The sequence below is a fragment of the Lycium barbarum genome, unplaced genomic scaffold, assembly GCF_019175385.1.
Source record: "Lycium barbarum isolate Lr01 unplaced genomic scaffold, ASM1917538v2 unchr_scaffold_02, whole genome shotgun sequence".
NCBI classification, from domain to species: domain Eukaryota; kingdom Viridiplantae; phylum Streptophyta; class Magnoliopsida; order Solanales; family Solanaceae; genus Lycium; species Lycium barbarum.
Window position 1 is genome coordinate 66034 of NW_026843399.1, and position 14442 is coordinate 80475.

The following is a 14442-nucleotide window of genomic DNA, read 5'->3' on the forward strand; positions in this document are numbered from 1 at the left end:
TTGGTACAGACTCCTCTACTCTGTATATATTTTGTATATTTGACAGTTTGGGTACGGCGGGGCCCTGTCTCGCCATATGTTATGTTTTGAATTCGTAGAGGCCTGTAGTCATCTTTGTGGGGCGAGGGTCCTATGTGTATGTTGTCTGATTTTGCTTTCGGGTCTTAAAGCGGTCCGTTTGATATTATGGCCCCAAATGGCCCTTCTGTATATACTTGTATTTTGACCGGCGATGTCCATTCCGCCGCTTTGTTTGAGTTGGATTTGATATGACCGCTTAAGACATATTTTCGATATAAATTATGTTTGATATAACTTCTTGAAAATTCTGAAATGAGTTTGGATTCGGAAATGAATATGCGATTTGGTCTGGGTACCCAGGTAGGGTGCCAGTCGCGGCCCACGGGGCTGGGTCGTGACAGCTACGACCCGATCGATATAGGTAAGTGCCGAGGAACGTACGACCCGATTCATATAAGATAGTGCCGAGGAACGTGTGGCGCAATCCATAAATATTAGTGCCGAGGAACCTACGGCCCGATCCATATAAGTTGGTGCCGAGGAACGTACGACCCGATCCATATAAGTAAGTACCGAAGAACGTACGACCCGATTCATATAAGATAGTGCCGAGGAACGTATGGACCGATCCATAAATATTAGTGCCGAGGAACCTACGGCCCGATCCATATAAGTTAGGGCCGAGGAACGTACCACCCGATACATATAAGTTAATGCCGAGGAACCTATGGCCCGATCCATATAAGTTAGGGCCGAGGAAAGCACGACCCGATCTATATAAGTTAGCGCCGAGGAACGTTCGGGCCGATCCATATAAGTTAAGGCCGAGGAACGTACGACCCGATTCCTATAAGATGGTGCCGAGGAACGTACGACTCGATACATATAGGTTAATGCCGAGGAACGTATGGCCCGATCCATATAAGATAGTGCCGAGGAACGTATGGACCGATCCATAAATATTAGTGCCGAGGAACGTACGGCCCGATCCATATAAGTTAGTGCCGAGGAACGTACAACTCGATACATATAAGTTAATGCCGAGGAACGTACGGGCCGATCCATATAAGTTAGGGCCGAGGAAAGCACGACCCGATCTATATAAGTTAGCGCCGAGGAACGTTCGGGCCGATCCATATAAGTTAAGGCCGAGGAACGTACGACCCGATTCCTATAAGATGGTGCCGAGGAACGTATGGACCGATCCACAAATATTAGTGCCGAGGAACGTACGGCCCGATCCATATAAGTTAGTGCCGAGGAACGTACGACTCGATACATATAAGTTAATGCCGAGGAACGTATGGCCCGATCCATAAATGTTAGTGCCGAGGAACCTACGGCCCGATCCATATAAGTTAGTGCCGAGGAACGTACGACCCGATACATATAAGTTAATGCCGAGGAACGTATGGCCCGATCCATAAATATTAGTGCCGAGGAACCTACGGCCCGATCCATATAAGTTAGTGCCGAGGAACGTACGACCCGATACATATAAGTTAATGCCGAGGAACGTACGGCTCGATCCAATAAGTTAATGCCGAGGAACATACGGCCCGATCCATATAAGTTAGTGCCGAGGAACGTACGGCCCGATCCATACAAGTTAGTGTAGAGGAACGTACGAACCGATCCATAAATGTTAGTGCCGAGGAACATACGGCCCGATCTATATAAGTTAGTGCCGAGGAACGTACGGGCCGATCCATACAAGTTAGTGCCGAGGAAAGCACGACCCGAACTATATAAGTTAGCACCGAGGAACGTACGGGCCGATCCATATAAGGTAAGGCCGAGGAACGTACGACCCGATTCATATAAGATAGTGCCGAGGAACGTATGGACCGATCCACAAATATTAGTGCCGAGGAACGTACGGCCCGATCCATATAAGTTAGTGCCGAGGAACGTACGACTCGATACATATAAGTTAATGCCGAGGAACGTACGGGCCGATCCATATAAGTTAGGGCCGAGGAAATGTCACGACCCGACCAGGGGCCGTGACGAGTACCCGATACTTGTACCGAGCACCCCTTAGCTATCCTGTATAAACAGTGCCATATATTTTTTTTTTCTAAACATTAACATTTGCAGTAAACTTTCTAATATCGCGTTACACCAGAACGCGGATCATTCGGAATAAAATACATTAAACTGTACATAGCTGACTGTGTATATCTGTCTACGAGCCTCTAGACATAGTACATTTATACAGAGAAAGGGCCGAGTACTGTCGCGCCCGAAAATACATACACAAAATAGTATCGATGAAATAAGGCTCCGGAACAACTGGAGCGCTGTCGAATGCTGCTGATAGGGCACTAGGAATCTGGTCCGTATACCTGCTGACCTGCGCGGCATGAAACGCAGCGTCCACAAGAAGGGACGTCAGTACGAATAATGTACCGAGTATGTAAGGCATGGAAAACAATGCAAGCAGTAACATGAAGTACGATCAATAATAATATCACGGAGCCATAGGGCGTATGTTATATCCCATACTTTTGTACGCTTGATTTGTCGTAAGTTAATCGACATAAGTTTAAGGGCAAGATTAATTCCTTTTGAGGTTCTAAGTATTTATGTGACGCTTAACAAGTGTGATGACGGTGATTGAGAATAATATTTTATGTGTACCAAAAGGGATTATGGACTAATGCTATATCACATAATTGTGATAATAAGTATATGAAGTGTGTTAAAAGTGGTTCATATTTAAGTGGATTGAGATCAAAAAATTAGTTATGTGGATAATTGGTTAAAAGTGGAATAAAGTGGGAGAGTATAAAATTAAATGTGGTGTTAATTAAAAAAATTAGTGGATAAGTGTTAAAGGTTAACCATTTCCACGTGTGTACCAGCCACAAAGCAGCCAAGTGACCCACACATCCATATATCCTTTTGATGACACGTATGGGGTAAGTTGTTTTCCTTTTTATAAAGATATATATGGTGGGCCGTGAGTTATAAAAGGATTGCAATCTTGGGGATTTAATTTTCAGCAAAACATTTTCATCTAATGAAAATTAGAGCAGCAACGTACTGCCATAAACATTAGATTTTCATCTAATGAAAATCAGTACTTAAAAGATTAAGCAAGCAGCAACGTTATTTAATTTTGTGACGGGTTTCGCTCACCGCTTCGATCTCGTCGTTTGTTTTGTCGTGTTGTTGAGTTCGGGCTTTCTTCGAAGTGAAGTAAGGTGGAAGAATATTATTTCTTGGCATATAAGGTAAGAATTATCCTCTCCTAATTATATTTAAATTCGTTGAAGTTATAGCTAAATCGTGTGATGAGAAATACGAGAATTATACCATAAACCGTATTTGATGTTGTTGGCTCGTGGGCTGTTTGTTAGACTGTTTTGTGGGCTATGCAGATGTTGTCATGGATGGAAATTATGGGAAATAGCGTGAATAATACGTTCTTAATGCTGCTATATATGTCTATAAGTTTATAGAGAGAATCGGTGGAAGATTTGTCAATATAGATTTGGACTAAAACTCGAGGAAAGAGATTTTGTGTTCTTGAATTAGTTGAAAAGGGATTGTGGCATAATTCTTACTTTGTTTGATATGGAAACTTGTATGTACGATTGTTGCTAATGTTGTTACAATTGATTGGGAGTTGTTTAAAGTTGGGGTGGAGCGGGTAACATAGAGGAAATGCTGCCCGATTTCCGTTAAGTTCTTACTAATCAAAATACTACTCAAGAAGTATAAACTAAGAAGTGATTCCCATAAGTGATTGGTTGTATATTTATAAGTTTGGGAAATTGTAGTTTATTAACAATAGTATTACTCTCATATTAAATAGGCTAAAAGAGCAACGAAGTAAGCTTGGTTACGGTTGATCTACGACAGGTATGTAAGGCTACCCTATTCCTTCTTTTGGCATGTCCTAGGTATACTAGGTTGATATTTGAGCCCCGGGGGCAATTCTGTTCCTTGAAATCCGAATTGGAAATCGAGTACTATTCATTCAATCTAATTGAACTATAAAACACTTGTTTTGTTGGAAGAGTGATTATATGTCCGAAACTTTTGCAAATGTAATCGAATCGCTTCGAAACTTCCATGTATGGTTCCATAGACCTCAAATGTCCGTAATTCATGTCCGCCACCTCGACTTGACCCGAGGTGGGCCCGCTAACTCTGAGATTCTTTCGTTTGCTCTATAAGGCTCATTTTTGTGTAATGTCGGCAAAAAGGGCTTTTGCTTATGAATTTGGCTACCGTAAAATAATGTTTTGATTGCCACGATATTCTAAATTATATTTTGAATCATAATTACCATTTTGGAAATACTTTTGTGAAATGAACCCCGTTTTGGTTAATTGTTCGAACTATTTTGACTAATGAGTCAACATGTGATTTTATCAAGTTTGCAAAAGTACTTTGATATATAAATTGCATTTTTTTCTCACGACTCCGCTCGTGCCCTTATTATGATTTCGTTCACCGGTTCCCGGGCCGGTTATGGTTCGTGCGCGCTATGATAAATTCGGCCGTATGCTGTGTTACGGTTCCCGAGACCTCGCCATAGGGCCGGGTTCCGTTTGGAGTTATGTTGTGATATGGTTGGCGATATGCTATGATGATATGTGTGTTCGGGGATGTACGGAGATTTGAACCTTCTGGTGTTATGCTGTGTGTGGCACCAGCGTCGGAGTGGTGACCACGTTCCTGAGCTTTGCATGATTTTATCTGCATTATGTATACATATGTTTTGGTACAGACTTTGATATACTGGTCAGTATTCCCTTTTTGTATCTGGTTGTTTTCAGTTATGGTTTACATTTCTGTACTCTATGCTTTACATACTCAGTACATTTTTCGTACTGACCCCCTTTCTTCGGGGGGCTGCGTTTCATGCCCGCAGGTACAGACGCCGGTGACCCACCACTGTAGGCTCCACGTCCTACTATTACAGAGTGCTCCTTTTGATTCGGAGCCCATATGTCGGTATATATCTTTTGTGATGTATATGCATATGTATATTTGACTATTTAGGGTACGGCGGGGCCCTGTCCCGTCATATGTCTTCGTTTTGTATTTGTAGAGGCCTGTAGTCATATATGTGGGTCGAGGGTCCTATATGTGTCTGCTTTGTTTACGATTTGTGTCTTAATGCGGTCCGTCTGTTATGGTGGCCAAAATGGCCCATATGTTTGTATCTGTACATATGACCGGCGATGTGCATTCCGCTGCTCCTTCTGTTTTGATATGATATTTTGGTATGCGCGACCGCTTAAGACAAGCTTTGATTTGAAATATGTATAAAATAACTATCATGAAATCTGAGTTAAGCTTTGATATGACGATTTGGCTGATATGTCCGTTTGGGGTGTCCAAGTAGGGCGCCAGTCGCGGCCCACGGGGCAGGGTCGTGACAAAAGTGGTATCAGAGCGGTTTGTCCTCGGAATGTCTACAGGCCATGTCTCGTAGAGTCTTGTTTATCGGTGTGTTGTGCACCACATCTATAAACTGGAGGCTACAGGGCATTTAGGGTGTTACTTTTCTTTGGATCTTAGATCGTGCAATAGAGCCAGCTGTAGGAAATAAATTCCTTTTCTTTCTAACCCTTGATTGCAGCTGGAGAGCGGTATCGACGTAAGACAACGACTGCTGACATTGGAAGATACACAGTACTCAGGTAAGTGATGGTATGAAAGACGTATGCTGGGTAAGGTATCCTGAAGTACGATTAGAACATAAAGTCGAACATTGAAAAGAGAAATGAACATGAAAAGTGTAGCAGGTGCAGTTGAGTTGGGCATGTGAGGTAAGCCTCGACATCTGTATACTTCTATCTGTAATTGTTAGCCCTGTGTGGCTATGATACGATATGATATATACGTATATATGTTGGCCCTGTGAGACATTGTCGGTATTTCCTGCGTGCAGGTTTTGGGATAATAAGAAGTACAGAGGAAACTCTGCCCAAATTTTTCCAGAAATAGAAAAAAAAAAGAGATATAAGTTGATAATATGTCTTGAAAGTCGATACCGATAGGGTAAATTTATTATGTCTGATTAAAGCTTTAAGAGATACCCTCCATGTCATCCGTGAGAGGCACCATTCTTATTTGGGAAATATTATTTCGAAGAAGCATATATGAGCAGCAAAGTTTGGAATCCATTTGAACGGACCTGAATACTTTCCAGCCACATTTTTACCTTAGAAAAACTCATACTGAAGGGCAAAAATGTCTAGCAATTAAGTTTCTCTTTTATTGAAAAGTATAAAGCATACAGCAAGTAGTTTATGAACTAATGATTCATTCACGACTCAAGAATAAATCTGGAGGTAACCCATGTGAATCAAGCATTAGAAGTCCCGTGGTGCTGGTCGAATTCTAGTTTTTCTTCTGCTGGTGGTTGAAGGATGCTTCATAGTAATATTTTATTGGTTCTTAATTAACTAATTGGAGATAGAATCTGTGGAAGGTAACTTAAACTTGTGGGCTGTCTAGGATCATGTATTTTATATGTTGTTGGTGAAATGCTAGGATGATTTGGAAGGGCTTGTGATACTAAGGGATGGTTTAGAAAAAGGTGGCAACTCGTAACAGAACATTTTATTGAGGTATCGAGTGAACTGACAAGTAGGGATAAATTGTGATGAGTTTACAGTTAAAAGGAGTAGTAGTATGATTGAGATAAAAATACGGAGGAGAAAGAGTTATGACAAATTACGAAGGTAATGATAAGACAGCTTGTGAGATGCTAAGGGTAAGATCGATCAGAAAGGGTGAAGGGTTAAGTACGTCTAGTCCATAGAGTGTAATTAAAGCATAGTAAGAGTCGTGAATAAGATTAAGAAGTGTTACGTTATGGGATGGCTTACGAACAGGATGTAATGTAAATACCATAAGGATTGCCACAGGAATGGGTAAAGCCTAGCAAGGAAGTAACTAAAGGAGATGATGTAATTAGTGTGAAACGGAAAAGCAAATGTAGAACGAATAAGGAAGACCTACCAAGTCCTATAGGAAAAGTTCAGAATAGAGATCAAGTGGTAACGAAAGTGGAAGCGCGCACAGGAAGAGAAGAAGTAATTGAAAGAAGAAGATAGAAAGAAAGCGAGTGGGATTACAGTGTAGCTTGGAAAACGAGTAATACAAGTGACAGAGCTGTGAAAGACCAACCTATAGGAAGATGAGCAACGAGACAGAATGAATGCCAGAAATGACTGGTATAATAAGAACAAATAGGGGAGAACAGAATATGTTTCGAAAATGAGAAAGGGGATTATGTAAAAGTAGTGTTTTCCGAAGGATACAGGAGTAGCATGAGATTCTTCGTGCACAGAATAAAAGATAGGCACACATTGGAGAAATGAAAGGAATACTAAAGGAAGCACTCAAGACAAACGTAACTAATTGAGTATGAGTATAGGACAAAAGGGAAATATATAGTTATGAACTTAAGATGTAGTACGATGAGAAGGTGATAAGACAAGACCATTATTAAGACGAATTTGATATGATTTTGAGTAAGTTAGAAATTACCGTTGGGTATACAACAAGGATGAAAAGCAGGAGGCATAAAAGAGTACTATGTGTACGTGACTTCACCTCGGAAACAGTGAAATCCTTAAAGGACAAGGATTGCAGATTTCCAAGCCAACTGGTGTATTGTAAATATATTATAAGAAACAGACGGTATCCGTTGGGATAAAGATAGTGTTATGAAAAAGCTGGAGACACTTATTATTAGAATATAAGTGCGACTGAATGGAGAATTTTAGACGATGATAAGCACCACCTAACTACTGATTGGGATGAATAGAATGTGGCTTCGGACAAATTGCTACATTAATTATATTACTCGAGTACCAACCATCAGATAAGATTTTGTACTATACATCGAGAGTTCTCATCGCCTCGTGATTGCTGGAGTTTTATACATGGGTAACATGAGTTGTAGATGATATAAAGGAAGACATGGATATGGTGTAGTATACCAAATGTAGTGGATAGGAATTATATGGATTTGAAAATTCGAAAAGGAGACATAGAGAAGAATATAAATAGATAATGATATGGGTACACCCAAAAGGGGGGAAGCGGATGAGAGAAATGCAAGTGTAGGATGAAAACAACTGATACTGCCATACATTTAATGTGAAAACTTAAACTTTAAGTGAGATCCCTTGTTGAAACAAGTTAGTAAGATTTGAAAGCCAGAAATAAACGGATATAAGCCAAGATGGTATTTGAGACAGTGCTGAGAATTATTGGTAAAAGATTTTGGATAATATGACATCAGAAGGTGGATGCTTATAACAAGGAAGAATATGACAAGAGAATGGTAATGAGTAACTTAAAAGATGTTATAAAGGATATCTACGCTATACTGGTTTAAAGGCTAAAATATTGGCAACAGAGTTGTTCGCTAATGGTATCGCGACACATAAGTAGCAAAGGAGAAAGGATAGGAAATCTCTCCTATAGTAGGATATGAGAAAACCAAATGGTGAATAGTGGAAGGGAAAAGAGTATTACAAGAAGGCTACAAACGAGTTTTAGTACGGATATGTACAGCAGAATGGACCAGGAAAAGGGTAGACTCTGACTAAAGATTAGAAACACTTTATACAAGTGGTACAAGAATAGTTATGCAACCTACGAATATTTGTATACTAAGAATGAGACCGAGTGGGTACTTGATAAGAAGAGTAAGAATTCAGTAACAATAATGTGGCTGCGATATTTTGGATACATTAGGGAAAGGTGTAAGGTGGTTTGAGCCAAATTACAGAGATAGAATTGGTACTGAGGGCAAATAGGACATGACCATGGTTGAGCCTTAATATCAATTGAAAGATATAAGAGAAGAATATAGGTTCTGCATAAAGACTAGCGAGGCAACGCTAAGATATTTCGTGGGCTAATTCGAGCCCCTACACCTGCTCGTGTACAGATTGCAGTAAGATGCGTGGTAGGAAAGCTAAGAGAAAATTTGAGAAAAAGGGGAAATGGAAGAGTTTGAATCAGAATTAGAGAAACGACACGAGATAATATGCCTAAAGCATTGCCAGTTAGAGTAAGGGAAATTACGAAATGATTTAACCGAGACAATCAGAACAAGCGAGTTACTAGTTACTGGATGACAGTAAAGTTATATTATGAGGAGACCCTAGCACTATTTGATAGCCAACCCTAAGGATCGAGATCAAGAAATAAAAGCAAGTGATAGTTAAAGACCTTTAAAAGAAAGTCAGAAAGTGACACATGATGCTGAGGATTCCAGAATACGGACTGTAACAGCGGAGTAAAGTAAGGATATAGGAATACAAAAATGTTACCCTCTGGGAAATTTCATTTTTCTTGTAGGACCTGCGAAGGGTTTACAGGTTACCAGAGACATGCAATACTCCAGGGATATTAAAGTCTAATGAACTGACGAGGGACGTCTGCGCGTTATAAAAATTGTATTTAAAAATTGAGAGGTAAGACAACAACGTGGAATTATTACATCGAGAAGCAACCGAAAGAGGAAATATTATCGGAATGGCTACTTAGAGACCTGGAATACGTTATAGTGGATTAAAGGGAATTGACCAATGAAACAAGCATGTCAAGGGCATAATTAAATAAGAGAACACTTGAGAAAGTATTGGGAGTTTAGGACCAGTTTAACATTCGAGGACGAATGTTTCAAAGGGGGGAAGAATGTTATATCCCATACTTTTGTACGCTTGATTTGTCGTAAGTTAATCGACATAAGTTTAAGGGCAAGATTAATTCCTTTTGAGGTTCTAAGTATTTATGTGACGCTTAACAAGTGTGATGACGGTGATTGAGAATAATATTTTATGTGTACCAAAAGGGATTATGGACTAATGCTATATCACATAATTGTGATAATAAGTATATGAAGTGTGTTAAAAGTGGTTCATATTTAAGTGGATTGAGATCAAAAAATTAGTTATGTGGATAATTGGTTAAAAGTGGAATAAAGTGGGAGAGTATAAAATTAAATGTGGTGTTAATTAAAAAAATTAGTGGATAAGTGTTAAAGGTTAACCATTTCCACGTGTGTACCAGCCACAAAGCAGCCAAGTGACCCACACATCCATATATCCTTTTGATGACACGTATGGGGTAAGTTTTTTTCCTTTTTATAAAGATATATATGGTGGGCCGTGAGTTATAAAAGGATTGCAATCTTGGGGATTTAATTTTCAGCAAAACATTTTCATCTAATGAAAATTAGAGCAGCAACGTACTGCCATAAACATTAGATTTTCATCTAATGAAAATCAGTACTTAAAAGATTAAGCAAGCAGCAACGTTATTTAATTTTGTGACGGGTTTCGCTCACCGCTTCGATCTCGTCGTTTGTTTTGTCGTGTTGTTGAGTTCGGGCTTTCTTCGAAGTGAAGTAAGGTGGAAGAATATTATTTCTTGGCATATAAGGTAAGAATTATCCTCTCCTAATTATATTTAAATTCGTTGAAGTTATAGCTAAATCGTGTGATGAGAAATACGAGAATTATACCATAAACCGTATTTGATGTTGTTGGCTCGTGGGCTGTTTGTTAGACTGTTTTGTGGGCTATGCAGATGTTGTCATGGATGGAAATTATGGGAAATAGCGTGAATAATACGTTCTTAATGCTGCTATATATGTCTATAAGTTTATAGAGAGAATCGGTGGAAGATTTGTCAATATAGATTTGGACTAAAACTCGAGGAAAGAGATTTTGTGTTCTTGAATTAGTTGAAAAGGGATTGTGGCATAATTCTTACTTTGTTTGATATGGAAACTTGTATGTACGATTGTTGCTAATGTTGTTACAATTGATTGGGAGTTGTTTAAAGTTGGGGTGGAGCGGGTAACATAGAGGAAATGCTGCCCGATTTCCGTTAAGTTCTTACTAATCAAAATACTACTCAAGAAGTATAAACTAAGAAGTGATTCCCATAAGTGATTGGTTGTATATTTATAAGTTTGGGAAATTGTAGTTTATTAACAATAGTATTACTCTCATATTAAATAGGCTAAAAGAGCAACGAAGTAAGCTTGGTTACGGTTGATCTACGACAGGTATGTAAGGCTACCCTATTCCTTCTTTTGGCATGTCCTAGGTATACTAGGTTGATATTTGAGCCCCGGGGGCAATTCTGTTCCTTGAAATCCGAATTGGAAATCGAGTACTATTCATTCAATCTAATTGAACTATAAAACACTTGTTTTGTTGGAAGAGTGATTATATGTCCGAAACTTTTGCAAATCTAATCGAATCGCTTCGAAACTTCCATGTATGGTTCCATAGACCTCAAATGTCCGTAATTCATGTCCGCCACCTCGACTTGACCCGAGGTGGGCCCGCTAACTCCGAGATTCTTTCGTTTGCTCTATAAGGCTCATTTTTGTGTAATGTCGGCAAAAAGGGCTTTTGCTTATGAATTTGGCTACCGTAAAATAATGTTTTGATTGCCACGATATTCTAAATTATATTTTGAATCATAATTACCATTTTGGAAATACTTTTGTGAAATGAACCCCGTTTTGGTTAATTGTTCGAACTATTTTGACTAATGAGTCAACATGTGATTTTATCAAGTTTGCAAAAGTACTTTGATATATAAATTGCATTTTTTTCTCACGACTCCGCTCGTGCCCTTATTATGATTTCGTTCACCGGTTCCCGGGCCGGTTATGGTTCGTGCGCGCTATGATAAATTCGGCCGTATGCTGTGTTACGGTTCCCGAGACCTCGCCATAGGGCCGGGTTCCGTTTGGAGTTATGTTGTGATATGGTTGGCGATATGCTATGATGATATGTGTGTTCGGGGATGTACGGAGATTTGAACCTTCTGGTGTTATGCTGTGTGTGGCACCAGCGTCGGAGTGGTGACCACGTTCCTGAGCTTTGCATGATTTTATCTGCATTATGTATACATATGTTTTGGTACAGATTTTGATATACTGGTCAGTATTCCCTTTTTGTATCTGGTTGTTTTCAGTTATGGTTTACATTTCTGTACTCTATGCTTTACATACTCAGTACATTTTTCGTACTGACCCCCTTTCTTCGGGGGGCTGCGTTTCATGCCCGCAGGTACAGACGCCGGTGACCCACCACTGTAGGCTCCACGTCCTACTATTACAGAGTGCTCCTTTTGATTCGGAGCCCATATGTCGGTATATATCTTTTGTGATGTATATGCATATGTATATTTGACTATTTAGGGTACGGCGGGGCCCTGTCCCGTCATATGTCTTCGTTTTGTATTTGTAAAGGCCTGTAGTCATATATGTGGGTCGAGGGTCCTATATGTGTCTGCTTTGTTTACGATTTGTGTCTTAATGCGGTCCGTCTGTTATGGTGGCCAAAATGGCCCATATGTTTGTATCTGTACATATGACCGGCGATGTGCATTCCGCTGCTCCTTCTGTTTTGATATGATATTTTGGTATGCGCGACCGCTTAAGACAAGCTTTGATTTGAAATATGTATAAAATAACTATCATGAAATCTGAGTTAAGCTTTGATATGACGATTTGGCTGATATGTCCGTTTGGGGTGTCCAAGTAGGGCGCCAGTCGCGGCCCACGGGGCAGGGTCGTGACAGCGTATAACGAGGCAAGAACGTAAACTGTACATAGGAAGGCCCCTCTTTAGGCCGGCTGTCATGTAGGCTTTTATTTTCATCTTTGAAACGTTTCTTTTCATAGGCATAGGAATCAACATTTTTATATTACTTATTCTCGTGTACAGAAAACAGTACATTTCAGTAACGGTATCTTTTGCTCACATTTACAGACGCCGAATACAATCGGCTCTCCCAACCCCCCCTCGGTGTCCCTTATTCATGTATACAGAAAACAGTACAATTCAGTAGACGGTATCTTTCATTTACATTTACAGACGCCGAATACAATCGGCTCCCCCAACCCCCTCCCCAACGATGACCCAACATATTACATCACATATGTATCACACATTATATATATATATATATATATACAGACGCCGCGTACGGCTCATCCCATATCCCGCGTCCAGGATGGAATCCAGCTGAATCAGGTGGTGATATAACAGTGGCCCTTCCCTTTTTCCCCACATACACATACATATACATTTACTCATCTTTTATGCATATACATGTCTTATATACATTTACTTTACCATATATATATACATACCCATACACGTATACCCGTTTTATGTACCTATATCATATAAGCACACAAGAGAGCCAAGGAAAATCATGTATCCATCGGAGTGACATAAGGTCGGTGACCTCCGATTACATTACGGAATGCTAGTGATAGCTTTGTCTCACCTAGAAGGAACAAGTATTGAAACTATCAACGGAAAATAGTGTTATAGTAACCGAAAATGAAATCTTAGGTATTTTAGAAAATAAAGTTATAACTAGAAAATATAAATATGATTCAACAATTAGTTTATCGCTTTCATGTTTATATGAAGTACTTGGCTTAGTCGTAGAGTCGTTCCGGTCGTACTTATCATAGCTACATTCTCTTGTCCGACATTGTCATTATCATTATCATCATAGAAACACTCCCGCTCGAGTAGTCATAGTACTTATCACTTGGTGACGAAATCGGGATCAAAGGCCCCCTTTTGATTCACTTCATGTACGTTAACCAAGATTATTGGAAAATCCGAGAGTAACGGGCCCACCTCGGGCCGGACGAGGTAGCGTATATAATTTACCCATATTACGTGTCATAACGTTACTTGTATGAGTCTGTCACGACCCAGCCCCGTGGGCCGCGACTGGTGCCCTTCTGGGACACCCCAAACGAACTCACACCCAAACCATCGTAATCAGCCTCGTCCAAACTCAACGTACGTTATTTGAACTCAACATCGTAATCAGATATCTACCGAACACTTATCCTAAGCAGTCGCCCGTACAGATCAGACAAATCACAAATCAGAAAGGAGGCGGAATATACATCGCCAAATTTCACACACGCACATCAGAAGGGTGGCGGAATGCACATCGCCCCCAAGTACATACACATACATACAAACTCAGAGGCCGACTTGGCCATAGCAGCGTACGGGCCGCTTAAGAATGCAAAACAGACTCACATGCAAACACACCGGACCCACGACCCACAAATCTGACTACAGGCCTCTAAACAAAGCAGAACATATGAACATATGACGGGACAGGGCCCCGCCGTACCCACACATCCACAAATGTACCGAACACACACATACAACAGAAGATATGTACCAAAAGTAGGCTCCGGATCAAGGGGAGCTCTCCAACACAGCAGAATGAGTAGCCTAAACTGGAGGACCACCCAAACGAGCTTCTGTACCTGCGGGCATGAAACACAGCCCCCGAAGAAACGGGGGTCAGTACGGGAGAAGTACTGAGTATGTAAAGCAGAAGGTACAGAAATCACAAACA